Source organism: Triticum urartu, chromosome 1A (genome assembly GCF_056163025.1).
Source record: "Triticum urartu cultivar PI428250 chromosome 1A, HENAU_Tu73, whole genome shotgun sequence".
In the NCBI taxonomy this organism is placed as follows: domain Eukaryota; kingdom Viridiplantae; phylum Streptophyta; class Magnoliopsida; order Poales; family Poaceae; genus Triticum; species Triticum urartu.
Genome location: NC_141873.1, coordinates 582,707,096 through 582,726,535, shown reverse-complemented (window position 1 = coordinate 582,726,535; position 19,440 = coordinate 582,707,096).

Here is a 19,440-nt window from a genome sequence, read left to right as displayed (position 1 = left end):
AGGAACTTGGCCACATATGACGACACAATGCGAAGGTTTCCCAATTTTTTGATTTTTTTTGAATTTTTTATGCCCGTTTCAAAATGTGGTCAAAACGGCGGGAATGACCGTTCCTAGCTAGTGGTTGAATCTTGGAATTTTGTTGGTGTTTCTCTGATTAAAAATATACTTATGTACCTAGAAATGATTTTTGGAAAAAATAAATAGCAAACTACGAGGCAGCTACAGTTCAAATTTGACCCGCTTCCAACTGAATCGGCGGGAATTTGTCTTTTTCACCAGAGGTGGATCAAAAATTTTTACACCCAACCATTTGGTCAATTGTGCATTAAATATGGCCTAGTATTTTAGAAAAATGATTTGGTCCAATTTTGCAAAAATTATTTGGTAGTTCCTTCACAAAAAACCCTCCTTTCGGGCACTCGAAAAATGGAAAATGGTTTTTTCGTCCAACGAAAATGAAAACTTCCTTAGGCAACATTGTTTGCCATTCCAATATGCACCCTTGTGCACAATATGAGATCGTTTGAACAAACTATGCCATGAATGTGGCCATAAGATTGATCATTTGGCTTGAAAGCCATTGATCTCCACACATGATAGCTCGTTTCTGAGAACACTTTTTTAAAATAATTGCCGTATTACAAGTTTGTTATTTTTCCTAGGAACTTGGCCACATATGATGACACAATGCGAAGGTTTCCCAATTTTTTTTATTTTTTTTGATTTTTTTATGCCCGTTTCAAAATGCGGTCAAAACGGCAGGAATGACCGTTCCTAGCTAGTGGTTGAATCTTGGAATTTTGTTGGTGTTTTTCTGATTAAAAAGATACTTATGTACCCAGAAATGATTTTTGGAAAAAATAAAGAGCAAACTACGAGGCAGCTACAGTTCAAATTTGACCCGCTTCCAGCTGAATCGGCGAGAATTTGTCTTTTTCACCAGAGGTGGATCAAAACTTTTTACACCCAACCATTTGGTCAATTGTGCATTAAATATGGCCTAGTATTTTAGGAAAATGATTTGGTCCAATTTTGCAACAATTATTTTGGAGGTCCTTAAAAAAAACCCTCCTTTTGGGCACTCGGAAAATGGAAAATGGTTCTTTCGTCCAAAGAAAACGAAAACTTCCTTAGGCAATATTGTTTGCCATTCCAAGATGCAAACTTGTGCGAAATATGGAATCATTTGAGCAAACTATGAGGCAGCTATAATTAAAATTTGACCCGCTTCGTAGTGAATCGTCGAAAATCCCACCTAGTATGAAACTACCTCTAGTTATTTGAGGGAACCGTACTTAAACATTGTCATAAGAAGAGAAGGGAACTTACCGCCGGGCATCGTGGTGCTGCGTTGGATCTCCTCGACGCTGCAATGGAGCTTTTTCATGCTCGGTGCTGTCGTGACATATTGATGTGATCGAATGATAGCCAATGCGCAAATCGGGCGGCTAGCTAGGCGGATGATTTCTAGACAAAATCATCTGGCTGACTCATAGTTCTTTGCTTACTGTTAATCGATTAAGACCAATTTACATGGTCATAACATCATCAAAGCCTATACTTCCTTCTGATTGGTCCTGGACATGTTCACGCGGATCAAGTATCAGAGACCGTCAGATACTCACAGATCCAACGGCCCACACCCACCTCACCCTCTCATCCCTCGTCCCACCCGCAGTCCAACCACCCAAACCCTAACTCAGATCCCCACCCACTCCAGCCGCCGCTGCCCCCTTCTCCCTCGAAGATCCAATCCAAGTCAGAACCACTCACCCTCCCGGCCCCGACCTCCATCTCCATTCTTGCTTGCGTTGGCCACCTCCCTTCGGCGGAGCTCGAGCCCCACCCCCAAGCGCCGCTGCTCCACCCTCTCCCGCGCCCATCCACTGCGCATCGTCGGACTCACCATCCTTCGCTGCACCGTGGAGATGGGCGCGTGTGTGTCCGCCCTCTCGGTGGAGGCAGAGGGGCGCCGCGGCGGTGATGGGGAACAAGATCGCGTCACCAAATACATCCACCGAATCCTCGAAACCCTAGCAGCGAAATCGACTCGATCAAAAAAGTTCTTCATCTTCCTTGACTTGGTGCTGATTGTGGTTTGTTGGCGCGCGCGCAGGAGGATGTGACGGTGGAGAGGACGCCTGAGGAGGAGGAGGCCAGGCTGAGGTAGCTCGAGTTCGTGCAGCAGGTGGCCGCGCAGGCTGTCTTGCTGGTCGCCGCGGCCTACGCGTACGCCAAGCAGGGCGCCGGCCCGCTCCGCCCCGACGTCGACTACGTCAGGGGACCGTCAAGGCCATCGTCGGCCCCGTCTACGACCGCTACCACGTCGTGCTGCTCGATCTCCTCAAGTTCCTCGACCACAACGTGAGAACCTCAACTTTATTTCTTAGCTGTATGCAAGGATCTATTATTCGATTCTGTTCCTGGCCGTTGCTTTTCGCCACTGGAGCACCTAGGTGTTCTCTGTTTCTTAATTTCCCGTCGCATCTGCATAGTGTCATCAGTTGTTCCCGTCGCGCGGATTTGAGTCCTGCGTAGCTCAATTCCACTGAGCTATGTGTGCACGCGTCTCGTTCGGAATCAGCAGTTTACTGCTCCCAAATTCGGATCGAAGCCTCGTTTGGGCCTTACTTAGTCGTGCCATTAGTTCAGCAATTCGTAGAATTAGTTGAGGTGTACGTGTGGAGAAGTTGGAGCCTATGACAATCACTGGTTCCATTTACAGATAATTTTTAGGGGTTTCCAGTTTATTCAACTTGGTTGCACGATTGCCACTGATTGCTACTGTGGTATAGAGTATATGCTACAGTCATATTTGCGCCAAGGTTTATTGGTGCGAGTGTGGTTGGCATGTAAGGGAGCCACTATGAAGATGGATAAGACAAATTCCACCTGCACAGGGGATGTGGATATGTGATGGTGAAATGAGGAAATGTGGTTGTAGTATTTTCTGCACATTTTCCTCGTGACTCCATCACGGCCTCTTTGCAGGTTTAATTTCCTTGAGACTCCATGTAGCTTCCTTCTGAAGGATGGCAATGTTGCACACATCTTAGAATGAAAGCTGAACCATTCTTATACACTTTTAAGTCCTGTTAATAACTATTCAGGGGGGGCATATTCGTTTCATGAATCATCTATAAATATCATTCACATGGTACTGGGTCAGTTTCTAGCTACCATTTCTATACACATTATCTGTGTGTGGGCGCCAGTAGCTTCATGACTTGCTATTCTTATTCAAGTGGACGAACTAAGTCATTTTTATTCAGTTTGCATTCTGCTATGCCAAAGCCGGCAATATGAGCATCACTGTACACTTTTCACCACTCCACTCCCTCCCATGCAAAATCATCCTCTCAGCTCTCACCCGTCGATGGGGAATTTTCCAATCGACACTTCATTTCGTTGCTAGTACGTATTACACACACATGCTCCACAACAAATCCAACTGCATGCTCCCAAACTTTCTTCTATTCTTGTGTTTGAAATGAGTTTTTTTAGTAACTAGGGGTCATGTATCTTAATGGCTGAGCATGGAGCATAACATCAGTTATCAAATTGTGTACATTCTCACATGTGAAGCATGTACCATTTGCTAGTACTACGTAGTTGCTAGCGATGCATGGCTAGCCTGTGTCTGGTCTTTTTGACTGGATCACATCCATATGCTCCGGTCCAATGCGCCCAGCTATAGCCTCATTTTTAAATACGTTATTTTTATTTTCCAGCATTTGTTTTTTAGCTACTGCAGCATTTCTTGAAATGATTTTTATTCTAAGCATTTTTGTCATACTCAATAAGCTAGTTCCTGAATCAAATTTGTTAATGAAATGTTTTTGTAGCATGCTATAGTTAATTAGTTGGCAAGTCTAATGTCCATTCGCCTGATTCCGTCGCCTGATTCCAAACACCTCCTCTGTTTTTTGCAGGTCTGGCAGCACCGCCGCGTCGACGAAGAAGGTGGTGACCGCGGCGGCGAGCGGCGTGAGTTGGTGGCTGCGGGACTCGACGGCACGGCTCATATATGTGCTTTCGACTAATCCAGCTTTTGGTCTAGCTGGGCATTACTTTCGGTTAATTCGCTTTCGGCTCATATATGTGCTCTCTATGATACTGATGGTTCCCTAGCTAATAATATGATGATTTAATCCCCTAAGCATTGATGCATCCCATATCACCATGGCTGTTGTTTGCTGTCAAGATTTGCTTAGCCTGAATACATGGTTATGTTTTTGTGTACTACTATCCTGTTGTCTCTGTTGGATGGACAGCATCCCAGTACAAGTACTTGCTAGGTTTTACCTGTTCGTGCAAATCTTGTTGTGTGTTGCAAGTCGTTTTAGTACTACCTAATTAAGTCATCTACTGTCATGTGCCTGCGCAATGTTTCCTCCTTATATCACCTTTAATCCAAGGCAAAATCTGGACCAACGAGTACCTATTGCACTAATGGGTGATTAGTACGCTGACAGAGATATTTGGAAATAGGAATTCTAAAGCGCATACTATTCAGAGCAGAACGGTAATTTCCTTAATGAAGTAGGTGACTGTAATTTGTATAATAACCACACAGGCTACTTTAATTAATGTTTCCACTTTTCTTTGATGAAATGGTTTAGTTTTGATTAATAACTCATTGGATTTTAAATATGGTAGTAAGAAGTTGCAACAGCGCTATGTGGCGTTTGCACAAATTCCTTGATTTTCTAGCATACCAGGTGCTGGGACTTGTCAAACAAGAGCTTAGTTTCCATAGAAGTATACTCAGTTATATGAGATACTTGGTTGGCATAGTAAACCAAACCATGTTACTGATAATTTGTTTGTTCCTTCTCAGGACTGCTCCCGTGTGGTGGCCTCCTTGAGACTTGGCACTTAGCAGTAGAATCTAATTAATTATACTGATTTTTTTTGTTCTTCCAGAATCTTGGCACTTTGCTTGTCTATGGATCATCTTCCACTTGAGAGCTGGTAGGAGGTCATTATTCCGTTGCTGCCTCATCACTTACCTCCAGTTCTGAATTTGTGTGATAAATGCTTCTGAATTCCAATGACAAGTGCTACTGAAAATTTTCTGTTCTTGTTCCTTTAATACGCATGTTCATGAATAATCGCTTCAGTTATTTGTTCTTTTGAAAACTTCAGTATGCAAGTACCTATTCCTGGTACAGCAAGTACCAGTTCTTGAGCATTTGCACAATTTTCATTATTTGTTCTGAAAATTTGCTCTAGTGGAATCATAGTAGTATGCACTAGCAGCAATCTGTCAATGTTTGATTCAAGCTTACTCTCTTATAATGTATTGTGTAGTTGTTGTTCCAAACTGTTTTGCTACAAGTACCATAATTTGCATTGAAGATATTGTATTCTGTTGTGGAATCATTCTTTAATAAAACCACAGCATGATGCTCACATGAGATATCCACATGTTTCTGTGCTGTTTCTTTCCAGCATGATGCTCTCATTATAATGTATTCTGTTACTGTTTTGCTACAAGCTGTGTGTTGATTTGATAACAGGAGTTTCCTTGTCCTGGTCCTATACTGCATTTTGACTCCTATGTTTCTGTGCGCGTGTGTTTAATTGATGTTGTTTCAACTTTGAACTGCTTCTGCATATGGCCTATACTGCAATTGAGATTTAAATTTGTGGTTGTTCCTCTTTTACAGATGCTCAAGTGTGAAGTGTGAAGCAAGTGTGAAGCCGTCAAGTTCTACTTAGTGAAGAGTAGCATATTGTTAGCATATATGTGTTGTAAAGATTGTAATAGATTTATTTAGTGGTATATTTGATGAAATTTATGTGTTCTTTTTGATTATGTATGTGATCTGAAAACTTGTGAAATGGAAACTTGACCAATGGGTCCACTTAGGAAAATAATCTGTCAAATTTGTACATTTCTGACATGTGGGACCAATTTGAGAGATGATCATGACAAGTGGGACCCATCTGACTAGTGGGACCAGCTTGAATATATAATGGCTGAAAATAGAAAAGCAATAAATAATAAAAGGTCACGGGCCAACAATAAAAAAGGCTACAACGTTGGGCTTGGCCCATGAAGCCGACCAGAATTACCAAGGAAAAAATAATAAAAGGCTGAATTAATGGGCTCGGCCCATGTAAAACACCTAATCGGACCGGGCTGAATCTTGTGCCACATCAGCTTGCCACGCTGGATGCCTACGTGGCCTGGGGAGGTTGCTAGTGACCAAAACGCCACAGTAGACATATTTTGGTCATAAACGTCTACGACCATTCCAGAAGAAAGGTCGCTATAGTCAGTTTACGACGGCCAGCTTTTGACCTTATGTTTTTGGTCACAAAAAGGTCATAAATGGAAATTTGTGACCATTCAGTGACCAATAGTGGTGGTCACAAGTTGACATATTTCTTGTAGTGGGGTAACATAACTTCCACCAAGTGTACCAATGCATTCTCTTGTGTTCCTCATCATCTCCCCACCAGAATTGGGCTATTAAATCTGTTATGTCCTTGCAAAGTCCCTTTGGTAAACTGAATACCGACATAGCAAAGACTGGAATAGCCTGTGCTACAGACTTCAGAAGAATTTCTTTCCCACCAGAAGATAGTTGCTTCTCTATCCATCCTTTTAATCTTTCCTTAATTCTCTCATAAAAGTGCTTGAAGCAGTCACTTCTATCCGCTCCTACCAAAGCAGGTAGTCCTAGGTATTTATCGGACAAAGCTTCAGTGTCAATATGGAGTTCCTGGCATATCCCAGTCCTGGACGTGGCAGTGGTGTTAGGACTAAAGAACACACTTGATTTTGCTAAACTCACCATTTGTCCTGAACTCTGGCAGTAGGTCTCTAGAACACGCTGTAAGAAAGCTGCATTTAAAACATATGCTTTCATAAGAACCAAAGAGTCGTCAGCGAATAAAAGGTGTGATACCGACGGTGCATTTCTGCACACTTTGGCATAGAGGGAATCTTGAAATAAGAAGGATCAACTTTCAGCGCCTGCACCCAACCGATTGAAGTTATAATTGCAAATTATTCCAAGGGAAAAATAAAACTACAAATGGAACATCATTTTTTATCATGCATACACTTATACAAACGCTATGCAAAGAGTGCAGAACCTTGATGGATTTTTTATCATGGCAATTTGTACTACTTTTGTAAAACATGCTACTAGCTGGTTTTGTCGTTCACACTTCACACTCTGAGTTATCCAAGGAGATGATGATTATACTGAAGGCATCATTGGTGCATCTCTTTTCTCTTCCCTCGGGCTGCTCTGGGGGGAAACCCTACATCTGGGCCTCCCGGATCGGACAATGGCGACGTTCGGCGTTATTCTACCTCGCGGGGACATCGTTTTGGAGCACCTATTGGCTAGTGGGATGGCTGGGCGGAGGTCTCCGCATGTTTCTCATGCAGTGAGCAGAGCGATGTGCCACCTACAGTATCGACGATGGCGAGTCTTGGTGGCAAGGTGCAGCGGGGTCTCCACGCTGGATACCGTTTGATGGTCGTGCGCGGGAGCTTGTTGCTCTCTGACATCGTGTTGGTGTCTACGGTAGAACGGTCTAGCAAGATCAGTGCATTGATTGTTCCTGGAGATTGGATTGTGGAAGAACATGGTGACGGATTCTTACGTGTGCGAATACGGTGCACACTCAGAGTCTGCTAGACCGGTTGGTGCTCCTGGCTAGCCAGCGGGAGGCTTGGTGACGCCACCAGATTTCTATGTGTGTGTGGAGACCGGTCAGGGTTGTAGGTAGGGCGTTAGTTTTTGCCAGAAAGTGGATTTGGATTGATCAGTGTATTTATTTTGTAAGACCTTGTTGAATAATGAATAAAGATGGTTGTATGTATCATTTTGATGCAGAGGCCGAGGGTAATCCTCCATTCCGAAAAAAGACCAACACAATAATGTTCATGTGTGTAGAATTCTGATGCATTTGTGTAATCTTTCTTCTTCATTGCTTAAAAAAATTAGATAAACATAATTCAGTTCTAAAGCATTGAATTAAAAGTTGTTTCAGGTCAAGACTTTCTTTTTCTAGTTAAGAACATAATCATCCTGAGAAAATTCAAATAACTTTAGTCATACATTCAAAAGTCTGATTTGTAGAACAAATAATCGGTTTTCCTAAAGCACATCTAGATGCGCTCTAAGTATTGCACATCTAAGTCATATGTCATTGATTTTATGCTAAGAATTGTGAAAAAAGAATCTTTTGTCTTTTTTCCTTTTCTTTCTATTTTGACTGAGTCACTTATATGTATAATAATTAAAGCACATCTAGATATGCCCTAGACATACCCAACAATAATAAAGTAACTGATTGAGGATTTAAGGCAAGTCAGAGGGCATGCCAAACATTTTTTATGGTGGGGAATGGTCATTTATTTTTGCCACGGTGGCATACCTGTTGGTGCTTTGGTTGGCCGTGCATCCTGTTGCATCCTTGTCTCCAGCACACTCCAGGAGCTGCTTCCCCTTCCAGCTCCCTAGGCCTGTCGACGCCCTTGCAGCTACAGACATCATCCCATCCCTGCCGCCTCTCACTCCGCGTAACCACGCAACCTCGCCCTCCTCCAGAGTTCGCACGTCCGGCGGCGCCCGATGCCTCCTTTGGGGTCGCACGCGGCTCCCCTTCCTATAGTCGCAACTCTGTCCTATGCCCGATGACCTCTATTGGGGAACTCAGTAATTTAAAAAAAATTCCTACGCACACACAAGATCTATCATGGTGATGCATAGCAACGAGAAGGGAGAGTGTTGTCTACGTACCCTCGTAGACCGAAAGCGGAAACATTATGACAACGCGGTTGATGTAGTCGTACGTCTTCACGACCCGACCGATCCTAGTACCGAAGTATGGCACCTTCGCGATCTGCACACGGCTCGGTGACATCCCATGAACTCTCGATCTAGCTGAGTGTCGAGGGAGAGCTTCGTCAGCACGACGGCGTGATGACGGTGATAATGAAGCTATCGACGCAGGGCTTCACCTAAGCACTACGACGATATGACCAAGGTGGATTATGGTGGAGGGGGGCACCGCACACGGCTAAAATTGTTGTCTGTTGTGTGTTCTAGGGTGCCCCCTGACTCCGTATACAAAGGAGCAAGGGGGGAGGTTGGCCGGCCCTAGGGCACGCCAAGGAGGGGAGGAATCCTCCTCCTAGTGGGAGTAGGATTCCTCCTTTCCTAGTCCAACTAGGAGGAGAAGGGGAAAGAGGGAAAGGAGAGGAAGAGGGGAAGGAAGGGGGGGGTGCCCCCCTCCCTAGTCCAATTCGGACTCCCTATAGGGAGGGGGCACGGCTGCCCCTTGTGGGCTTCCTCCCCTCTTCCCTATGGCCCATGTAGGCCCCATCTTTCCCTGGGGGTTCCGGTAACCCTCCGACACTCTGGTTTTCTCCAAAATCACCCGGAACACTCCCGGTGTCTGAATATAGCCATCCAATATATCAATCTTTCTGTCTCGACCATTTCGAGACTCCTCGTCATGTCCGTGATCATATTCGGGACTCCAAACTACCTTCGGTACATCAAAACACATAAACTCAAAATACCGATCGTCACCGAACTTTAAGCGTGCGGACCCTACGGGTTCAAGAACTATGTAGACATGACCAAGACACATCTCTGGTCAATAACCAATAGCGGAACCTGGATGTTCATATTGGCTCCCACATATTCTACGAAGATCTTTATCGGTCAAACCGCATAACAACATGCATTGTTCCCTTTGTCATCGGTATGTTACTTGCCCGAGATTCGATCGTCGGTATCTCAATACCTAGTTCAATCTCGTTACCAGCAAGTCTCTTTAGTCGTTCTGTAATGCATCATCCCGCAAGTAACACATTAGTCACGTTGCTTGCAAGGCTTATAGTGATGTGCATTACCGAGAGGTCCCAGAGATACCTCTCCGACAATCGGAGTGACAAATCCTAATCTCGATCTATGCCAACTCAACAAACACCATTGGAGACACCTGTAGAGCACCTTTATAATCACCTAGTTACGTTGTGACATTTGGTAGCACACAAAGTGTTCCTCCGGTATTCGGGAGTTGCATAATCTCATAGTCAAAGGAACATGTATAAGTCATGAAGAAAGCAATAGCAACATACTAAACGATCAAGTGCTAAGCTAACGGAATGGGTCAAGTCAATCACATCATTCTCTAATGATGTGATCCCGTTAATCAAATGACAACTCGTGTCTATGGCTAGGAAACTTAACCATCTTTGATTCAACGAGCTAGTCAAGTAGAGGCATACTAGGGATATTCTGTTTGTCTATGTATTCTCACATGTACTAAGTTTCCGGTTAATACAATTCTAGCATGAATAATAAACATTTATCATGATATAAGGAAATATAAATAACAACTTTATTATTGCCTCTAGGACATATTTCCTTCTGTCTCCCACTTGCACTAGAGTCAATAATCTAGATTACACAGTAATGATTCTAACACCCATGGAGTCTTGGTGCTGATCATGTTTTGCTTGTGAGAGAGGCTTAGTCAACGGGTCTGCAACATTGAGATCCGTATGTATCTTGCAAATCTCTATGTCTCCCTCCTTGACTTGATAGCGGATGAAATTGAAGCGTCTCTTGATGTGCTTGGTTCTCTTGTGAAATCTGGATTCCTTTGCCAAGGCAATTGCACCAGTATTGTCACAAAAGATTTTCATTGGACCCGATGCACTAGGTATTGAAGGAAATATGCCCTAGAGGCAATAATAAAGTTATTATTTATTTCCTTATATCATGATAAATTTTTATTATTCATGCTAGAATTGTATTAACCAAAAACATAATACATGTGTGAATACATAGACAAACAGAGTGTCACTAGTATGCCTCTACTTGACTAGCTCATTAATCAAAGATGGTTATGTTTCCTAGCCATAGACAAAGAGTTGTTATTTGATTAATGGGATCACATCATTAGTTGAATGATCTGATTGACATGACCCATTCCACTAGCTTAGCACCCGATCGTTTAGTATGTTGCTATTGCTTTCTTCATGACTTATACATGTTCCTATGACTATGAGATTATGCAACTCCCGTTTGCCGGAGGAACACTTTGGGTGCTACCAAACGTCACAACGTAACTGGGTGATTATAAAGGAGCATTACAGGTGTCTCCAAAGGTAGATGTTGGGTTGGTGTATTTCGAGATTAGGATTTGTCACTCCGATTGTCGGAGAGGTATCTCTGGGCCCTCTCGGTAATACACATCACATAAGCCTTGCAAGCATTGCAACTAATATGTTAGTTGTGAGATGATGTATTACGGAACGAGTAAAGAGACTTGCCGGTAACGAGATTGAACTAGGTATTGGATACCGGCGATCGAATCTCGGGCAAGTAACATACCGATGACAAAGGGAACAACGCATGTTGTTATACGGTCTGACCGATAAAGATCTTCGTAGAATATGTAGGAGCCAATATGGGCATCCAGGTCCCGCTATTGGTTATTGACCGGAGATTTGTCTCAGTCATGTCTACATTGTTCTCGAACCGTAGGGTCCGCACGCTTAACGTTACGATGACAGTTATTATGAGTTTATGCATTTTGATGTACCGAAGTTTGTTCGGAGTCCCGGATGTGATCACGGACATGACGATGAGTCTCAAAATGGTCGAGACGTAAAGATTGATATATTGGATGACTATATTCGGACACCCGAAGCGTTCCAGGGAAGTTTCGGATAAAAACCGGAGCACCGGGGGGTTACCGGAACCCCCCGGGGGGTTAATGGGCCTCATGGGCCTAATGTGGAGAAGAGGAAGGGGCTGCCAGGGCAGGCCGCGCGCCCCCTCTCCCCCTAGTCCGAATTGGACAAGGAGGGAGGGGCGGCGCCCCCCCTTTCCTATTCTCCCTCCACCTCTCCTAGTTGGACAAGGAACGGGGAGGGGAGTCCTACTCCCGGTAGGAGTAGGACTCCTCATGCGCGCCTCCTATGGCTGGCCGCACCCCTCCCCCTTGGATCCTTTATATACTGAGGCAAGGGGCACCCTAGGACACACAAGTTGATCCTCGTGATCGTTCCTTAGCCGTGTGCGGTGCCCCCTGCCACCATATTCCACCTCGGTCATATCGTTGTAGTGCTTAGGCAAAGCCCTACGTCGGTAGAACATGATCATCGTCACCACGCCGTCGTGCTGACGGAACTCATCCCCGAAGCTTTGCTGGATCGGAGCCCGGGGAGCGTCATCGAGCTGTACGTGTGCTAAGAACTCGGAGGTGCCGGAGTAACGGTGCTTGGATCGGTCGGATCGGGAAGAAGACGTACGACTACTTCCTCTACGTTGTGTCAACGCTTCCGTTGCGATCTACAAGGGTACGCAGATCATACTCTCCCCTCTCGTTGCTATGCATCACCATGATCTTGCGTGTGCGTAGGAATTTTTTTGAAATTATTACGTTTCCCAACAGTGGTATCAGAGCCTAGGTTTTATGGTTTGATGTTATTTGCACGAGTAGAACACAAGTGAGTTGTGGGCGATATAAGTCATACTGCCTACCAGCAAGTCATACTTTGGTTCGGCGGTATTGTTGGACAAGACAACCCGGACCAACATTACGCGTACGCTTACGCGAGACCGGTTCCCCCGACGTGCTTTGCACATAGGTGGCTTGCGGGCGACAGTCTCTCCAACTTTAGTTGAACCAAGTGTGGCTACGCCCGGTCCTTGCGAAGGTTAAAACGGAGTCAAATTGACAAACTATCGTTGAGGTTTTGATGCGTAGGTGAGATTGGTTCTTACTTAAGCCTGTAGCAGCCACGTAAAACTTGCAACAACAAAGTAGAGGACGTCTAACTTGTTTTTGCAGGGCATGTTGTGATGTGATATGGTCAAGACATGATGCTAAATTTTATTGTATGAGATGATCATGTTTTGTAACCGAGTTATCGGCAACTGGCAGGAGCCATATGGTTGTCGCTTTATTGTATGCAATGCAATCGCGATGTAATGCTTTACTTTATCACTAAGCGGTAGCGATAGTCGTGGAAGCATAAGATTGGCGAGACGACAACGATGCTACGATGGAGATCAAGGTGTCGCGCCGGTGACGATGGTGATCACGACGGTGCTTCGAAGATGGAGATCACAAGCACAAGATGATGATGGCCATATCATATCACTTATATTGATTGCATGTGATGTTTATCTTTTATGCATCTTATCTTGCTTTGATTGAAGGTAGCATTATAAGATGATCTCTCACTAAATTATCAAGAAGTGTTCTCCCTGAGTATGCACCGTTGCGAAAGTTCTTCGTGCTGAGACACCACGTGATGATCGGGTGTGATAGGCTCTACGTTCAAATACAACGGGTGCAAAACAGTTGCACACACGGAATACTCAGGTTATACTTGATGAGCCAAGCATATACAGATATGGCCTCGGAACACGGAGACCGAAAGGTCGAGCGTGAATCATATAGTAGATATGATCAACATAGTGATGTTCACCAATGAAACTACTCCATCTCACGTGATGATCGGACATGGTTTAGTTGATTTGGATCACGTAATCACTTAGAGGATTAGAGGGATGTCTATCTAAGTGGGAGTTCTTAAGTAATATGATTAATTGAACTTTAATTTATCATGAACTTAGTCCTGGTAGTATTAGCATATCTATGTTGTAGATCAATAGCTCGCGTTGTTGCTTTCATATGTTTATTTTGATATGTTCCTAGAGAAAATTGTGTTGAAAGATGTTAGTAGCAATGATGCGGATTGGATCCGTGATCTGAGGTTTATCCTCATTGCTGCATAGAGGAATTATGTCCTAGATGCACCATTAGGTGATAGACCTATTGCAGGAGCAGATGCTGACGTTATGAACGTTTGGCTAGCTAAATATGATGACTACTTGATAGTTTAGTGCACCATGCTTAACGGCTTAGAATCGGGACTTCAAAGACGTTTTGAACGTCATGGACCATATGAGATGTTCCAGGAGTTGAAGTTAATATTTCAAGCAAATACCCGAGTTGAGAGATATGAAGTCTCCAACAAGTTCTCTAGCTAAAAGATGGAGGAGAATCGCTCAACTAGTGAGCATGTGCTCAGATTGTCTGGGTACTACAATCGCTTGAATCAAGTGGGAGTTAATCTTCCAGATAAGATAGTGATTGACAGAATTCTCTAGTCACCATCACTAAGTTAGTAGAACTTCGTGATGAACTATAGTATGCAAGGGATGACGAAAATGAATCCCGAGCTTTTCATGATGATGAAATCGATGAAGGTAGAAATCAAGAAAGATCATCAAGTGTTGATGGTTGACAAGATCAGTAGTTTCAATAAAAGGGCAAAGGGAAAAAGGGGAACTTCAAGAAAAACAACAAGCAAGTTGCTGCTCATGTGAAGAAGCCCAAGTCTGGTCCTAAGCCTGAGACTAAGTGCTTCTACTGCAAAGGGACTGGTCACTGGAAGCGGAACTACCCCAAGTGATTGGCGGATAAGAAGGATGGCAAAGTGATATACATGTTATTGATGTGTACTTTACTAGTGTTTATAGCAACCCCTCAGTATTTGATGCTAGTTCAGTTGCTAAGAGTAGTAACTCGAAACGGGAGTTGCAGAATGAACAGAGACTAGTTAAGGTTGAAGTGACGATGTGTGTTGGAAGTGGTTCCAAGATTGATACGATCATCATCGCACACTCCCTATACTTTCGGGATTAGTGTTGAACCTAAATAATTGTTATTTGGTGTTTGCGTTGAGCATGAATATGATTTGATCATGTCTATTGTAATACGGTTATTCATTTAAGTAAAAGAATAAATTGTTGTTCTGTTTACATGAATAAAACCTTATATGGTTACACACCTAATGAAAATAGTTCATTGGATCTCGATCGTAGTGATACACATATTCATAATATTGAAACCAAAAGATGCGAAGTTAATAATGATAGTGCAACTTATTTGTGGCACTGCCGTTTAGGTCATATTGGTGTAAAGCACATGAAGAAACTCCATGCTGATGGGATTTTGGAATCACTTGATTATGAATCACTTGGTGCTTGCGAACCATGCCTTATGGGCAAGATGACTAAAGACTCCATTCTCCGGAACAATGGAGCGAGCAACTGACTTATTGGAAATAATACATACTGATGTATGCGATCCGATGAGTGTTGAAGCTCGCGGCAGGTATCGTTATTTTCTGACCTTCACATATGATTTGAGCAGATATGGGTATATCTGCTTGATGAAACATAAGTCTGAAACATTTGAAAAGTTCAAAGAATTTCAGAGTGAAGTGGAAAATCATCGTGACAAGAAAATAAAAGTTTCTACGATATGATCGCAGAGGTAAAATATTTGAGTTACAAGTTTGGCCTTCAATTAAAACAATGTGAAATAGTTTCACTACTCACGCCACCTGGAACACCATAGTGTAATGGTGTGTCCGAACGTCATAACCGTACTTTATTAGATATAGTGCGATCTATGATGTCTCTTACCGATCTACCACTATCGTTTTGGGGTTATGCATTAGAGACAGCTGCATTCACGTTAAATAGGGCACCATCTAAATCCGTTGAGACGACACTGTATGAACTATGGTTTAGCAAGAAACCTAAACTGTCGTTTCTTAAAGTTTGGAGTTGCGATGCTTATGTGAAAAAGTTTCATCTCGATAAGCTCAAACTCAAATCGGAGAAATATGTCTTCATAGGATACCCAAAGGAGACAGTTGGGTACACCTTCTATCACAGATCCGAAGGCAAGACATTCGTAGCTAAGAATGGATCCTTTCTAGAGAAGGAGTTTCTCTCGAAAGAAGTGAGTGCGAGGAAAGTAGAACTTGACGAGGTAACTGTACCTACTCCCTTATTGGAAAGTAGTGCATCACAGAAAACTGTTTCAGTGACACCTACACCAGTTAGTGAGGAAGCTAATGATGATGATCATGAAACTTCAGATCAAGTTACTATTGAACCTCGTAGATCAACCAGAGTAAGATCCGCACCAGTGTGGTACGGCAATCCTGTTCTGGAAGTCATGCTACTAGATCATGATGAACCTACGAACTATGAAGAAGCGATGGTGAGCCCAGATTCCGCAAAATGGCTTGAAGCCATGAAATCTGAGATGGGATCCATGTATGAGAACAAAGTATGGACTTTGGTTGACTTGCCCGATGATCGGCAAGCAATTGAGAATAAATGGATCTTCAAGAAGAAGACTGACGCTGACGGTAATATTACTGTCTACAAAGCTCGACTTGTCGCAAAAGGTTTTCGGCAAGTTCAAGGGATTGACTACGATGAGACCTTCTCACCCGTAGCGATGCTTAAGTCTGTCCGAATCATGTTAGCAATTGCCGCATTTTATGATTATGAAATTTGGCAGATGGATGTCAAAACTGCATTCCTGAATGGATTTCTGGAAGAAGAGTTGTATATGATGCAACCAGAAGGTTTTGTCGATCCAAAGGGAGCTAACAAAGTGTGCAAGCTCCAGCAATCCATTTATGGACTAGTGCAAGCCTCTCGGAGCTGGAATAAACGCTTTGATAGTATGATCAAAGCATGTAGTTTTATACAGACTTGCGGTGAAGCCTGTATTTACAAGAAAGTGAGTGGGAGCACTACAGCATTTCTGATAAGTATATGTGAATGACATATTGTTGATCGGAAATAATGTAGAATTATTCTGTAAAGCATAAAGGAGTATTTGAAAGGAGTTTTTTCAAAGAAAGACTTCGGTGAAGCTGCTTACATATTGAGCTTCAAGATCTATAAAGATAGATCAAGACGCTTGATAAGTTTTTTCAATGAGTACATACCTTGAAAAGATTTTGAAGTAGTTCAAAATAAAGCAGTCAAAGAAAGAGTTCTTGCCTGTATTACAAGGTGTGAAGTTGAGTAAGACTCAAAGCCCGACCACGGCAGAAGATAGAAAGAGAATGAAAGTCATTCCCTATGCCTTGGCCATAGGTTCTATAAAGTATGTCATGCTGTATACCAGATCTATTGTATACCCTGCACTGATTTAGCAAGGGAGTACGATAGTGATCTAGGAGTAGATCACTGGACAGCGGTCAGAATTATCCTTAGTAAAATAAGGATATGTTTCTCGATTATGGACGTGACAAAAAGGTTCGTCGTAAAAAGTTACGTCGATGCAAGTTTTGACACAGATCTGGATGACTCTAAGTCTCGATCTAGATACATATTGAAAGTGGGAGCAATTAGCTAGAGTAGCTCCATGTAGAGCATTGTAGACATAGAATTCGCAAAATACTTACGGATCTGTATGTGACAGACCCGTTGACTAATATTATCTCACAAGCAAAACATGATCACACCTTAGTACTCTTTGGGTGTTAATCACATAAACAATGTGAACTAGATTATTGACTCTAGTAAACCCTTTGGGTGTTGGTCACATATCGATGTGGACTATGGGTGTTAATCACATGGTGATGTGAACTATTGCTGTTAAATCACATGGCGATGTGAACTAGATTATTGACTCTAGTGCAAGTGGGAGACTGAAGGAAATATGCCCTAGAGGCAATAATAAAGTTATTATTTATTTCCTTATATCATGATAAATGTTTATTATTCATGCTAGAATTGTATTAACCGGAAACATAATACATAGACAAACAGAGTGTCACTAGTATGCCTCTACTTGACTAGCTCGTTAATCAAAGATGGTTATGTTTCCTAGCCATAGACAAAGAGTTGTTATTTGATTAATGGGATCACATCATTAGTTGAATGATCTGATTGACATGACCCATTCCACTAGCTTAGCACCCGATCGTTTAGTATGTTGCTATTGCTTTCTTCATGACTTATACATGTTCCTATGACTATGAGATTATGCAACTCCCGTTTGCCGGAGGAACACTTTGGGTGCTACCAAACGTCACAACGTAACTGGGTGATTATAAAGGAGCATTACAGGTGTCTCCAAAGGTAGATGTTGGGTTGGCGTATTTCGAGATTAGGATTTGTCACTCCGATTGTCGGAGAGGTATCTCTGGGCCCTCTCGGTAATACACATCACATAAGCCTTGCAAGCATTGCAACTAATATGTTAGTTGTGAGATGATGTATTACGGAACGAGTAAAGAGACTTGCCGGTAACGAGATTGAACTAGGTATTGGATACCGACGATCGAATCTCGGGCAAGTAACATACCGATGACAAAGGGAACAACGCATGTTGTTATGCGGTCTGACCGATAAAGATCTTTGTAGAATATGTAGGAGCCAATATGGGCATCCAGGTCCCGCTATTGGTTATTGACCGCAGATTTGTCTCAGTCATGTCTACATTGTTCTCGAACCATAGGGTCCGCACGCTTAACGTTACAATGACAGTTATTATGAGTTTATGCATTTTGATGTACCGAAGTTTGTTCGGAGTCCCGGATGTGATCACGGACATGACGAGGAGTCTTGAAATGGTCGAGACATAAAGATTGATATATTGGATGACTATATTCGGACACCGGAAGCGTTCCAGGGAAGTTTCGGATAAAATCGAAGCACCGGGGGGTTACCGGAACCCCCCGGGGGGTTAATGGGCCTCATGGGCCTAATGTGGAGAAGAGGAAGGGGCTGCCAGGGCAGGCCGCGCGCCCCCTCTCCCCCTAGTACGAATTGGACAAGGAGGGAGGGGCGGCGCCCCCCCTTTCCTATTCTCCCTCCACCTCTCCTAGTTGGACAAGGAACGGGGAGGGGAGTCCTACTCCCGGTAGGAGTAGGACTCCTCATGCGCGCCTCCTATGGCTGGCCGCACCCCTCCCCCTTGGATCCTTTATATACTGAGGCAAGGGGCACCCTAGGACACACAAGTTGATCCTCGTGATCGTTCCTTAGCCGTGTGTGGTGCCCCCTGCCACCATATTCCACCTCGGTCATATCGTTGTAGTGCTTAGGCGAAGCCCTGCGTCGGTAGAACATCATCATCGTCACCACGCCATCGTGCTGACGGAACTCATCCCCGAAGCTTTGCTGGATCAGAGCCCGGGGAGCGTCATCGAGCTGTACGTGTGCTAAGAACTCGGAGGTGCCGGAGTAGCGGTGCTTGGATCGGTCGGATCGGGAAGAAGACGTACGACTACTTCCTCTACGTTGTGTCAACGCTTCCGTTGCGATCTAGAAGGGTACGTAGATCATACTCTCCCCTCTCGTTGCTATGCATCACCATGATCTTGCGTGTGCGTAGGAATTTTTTTGAAATTATTACGTTTCCCAACAAGTATGACACCTAGATCGGATATTAACTCCTTCATTTGCTGCTTCCGAAGCAGCTATGTACTCTGCTTCACACACAGATCCCGCCACGATGCTTTGCTTAGAATTGCACCAACTGACAGTTCCACCGTTCAATATAAATACATATCCGGTTTGTGACTTAGAGTCATCTGGATCAGTGTCA